This window comes from Aplysia californica, unplaced genomic scaffold (genome assembly GCF_000002075.1).
Source record: "Aplysia californica isolate F4 #8 unplaced genomic scaffold, AplCal3.0 scaffold00545, whole genome shotgun sequence".
Taxonomy (NCBI): Eukaryota; Metazoa; Mollusca; class Gastropoda; order Aplysiida; family Aplysiidae; genus Aplysia; species Aplysia californica.
The window spans coordinates 241,152-243,571 of NW_004797815.1; the positions used below are offsets into that span (position 1 = coordinate 241,152).

The window sequence follows — 2,420 nt, forward strand, 5'->3', positions numbered from 1 at the left end:
TAATAATAATTACAATAACAATAACAATAAAACGAACTCGTGAAAATTACTACAAATAAAAACAAAATATTTAAAATCTACATTCCTGAGAGCTACTGTTAAATTAAAGAAAGGGAATGATAGGGATGAGGGAAAAGCCTTCACCAGTTTTAATTAGCTCAATAACTTATCCACAAATTTATGTTCCACTGGTAGAAGTTACATCGCTCTATTTGGCGAGAGAATAATGTATAAACATGGTATCTTTTCTAAAAAATAGGTTGCCATTTACCGATTAGATCTTTCAAACTAACTGAGAATAATATAATTAATTCTGACTAAACTATACGTGTACATCCATACCAATAAATCAACATACCGTATAAGTAATGTGAGTTGTATGATTTAATGATACTTTCTTCCTGGAAGGCAATTTAGTCAAGATTAAAGTATAGAAGCAGAACTTCTAGAATAATTATGCCCCTGTTCCCTTTAAAATATCTGAACACACGAAACACAACTTTTACATCGATCCAAACCGGACTGTCAGTGGTTACGATCTAACATTCAAAACAAATCCAAAACAAAAACAAAAAACCAAATTGCATTAATTAGTTATGTCCAAAGGTTTTATTTGCACACATGCGGTGGGAGCGCAGGGCTCGCACTTTTTAACCTATCTGCAAGTGCGGGTCGAAATGCCTTCAACTCAGTAAGTAGTAGAATGTTAGTATGTACCAACGTGCAGCAGTGCCGCAACAAACACAAAATGCAGCAGCAAACCAATAATGGTCAGAAATATAATAATTTGACTAGATTTATTAAGTAAACATCGACGCATTATAATCATTTTAAAGGACGGACAAGTTATTGCAATCATCATGAGATGAGCGATAGGTGTGTATCAATCGTTTCTTTAGCGTATATCAAAGATAACCCACAGCTGCCCGGCCATTTCGCTGAGTTTTGCGATGCAACAAATTACTTTTCCCTTTATTCATTGAACTGCACACGATTTCTTTAATCATCCACCAACCGAGGTTCAACGAAAACAAGCTACTCTCATAATACTCATAAGCCACATCTATGGAGACTAACTGCTTTAAGGGCATATATAATATATGTATAACACTACAACTTTATATGCTGGAGTATGCTTTCATTTATATCAAATATAAAAACATTTACATAAATATAACGTTACATCCATTTCCCATATCAGAGCCTGTCCTTTTCTTATTTCAACTTTATATTATGCTGTGGTATGCCTTCATTCATATAGATATAAAAACATTTCAGCGCCAGGGTCCTTTGATATTGCACGGTTATATAAACAGAGACACACATACCTCCCCCTTACCTCAACCCCACTTTTGCCCCCTGACCTCACCCATTCCGTCCTCTTTTCCTATTCCTAACAACGAAGTCTTACAAAGTACATATTCTGTGGGACTTTACAATTACAATATGAAAAGCAGTACATGAATACAATAGAGACGTCACGCATGGCTACGAGGTAAGTATTGAAGAAGCCCTAACCACAACGTCGCCCTGTAAACTCTCTGTCAAGGCAGGCGGGAGGGCGGTTACGTGTATACAAAAAAAGTGTACAGACAGGCAAGCACGTATTGCACGGGTACGACTGGCAATACACAATATGGTAAGAAAGATAACATTATTATGTTGTACTCCTATATATGGACAACAGTTATGAGATAGACATAATATCGTTTGTGGCCGTTCCTTTTCCGATGCTGCATGGCATACTGTTGTTCAGCTTATGTTAGCTATATTTTCCTATATATATACAATATTCCACGTATTCGCACATCAAAAGCAAGAATAAGTACATAATTTATAGGAGTCAAAATAAACGGTCTCTATAGGAAAAAAACACCACACACACAAAAAACACACACACACACAAACGCATACAATCTGGAAGGGTGCAGAATCAAATCGCAGGGACTCAAGACTTTAAAAAAGGACGGGAAATGCGAAGCAAAGCAAAATAAACCAGGAGAAAAAAAAATCATCAACGGCAAAACAAAATAAAACAAAACCCAACCTTGACTACAGAACACAATCCAGTGCACCATCAACGAAACAAATCAAAAGGTGATGAAAAGCAGGGGGGGGGTGTCAACGGTGTGCCCAAAAGTTAAAAAAACAAAACAAAACAAATCAAAAATCGAATAAGATTTCGCATCATACTAGGCCTAATATCTAAAATAAAGAGACGTTACACTTGACATAAAAAGACCAGGTAGTCAAACAACGTGATGAGAAGTCGCGAGGGAAGGTATCGAAGATGGACATCTGCTGAAATAGTAATCTGAGTAAAACCAGCCTGGAATTCAAGAAAACTCAAAAGCAATAATTTTCAAACACCTCCTTATGCAGTTACGAGCGCGTATAACCGCACCAAAACTTTTTTTTAC

At 36.4% G+C, this 2,420-nt stretch overlaps 1 protein-coding gene across 1 annotated transcript in view; it reads right to left on the reverse strand.

Moving 5' to 3' along the window:
- LOC101846836 (mucin-19) overlaps positions 1–2,420 on the reverse strand; it is a gene marked incomplete at its 3' end in the record, with an annotated part of 54,554 nt that overhangs the window by 2,975 nt on the left and 49,159 nt on the right.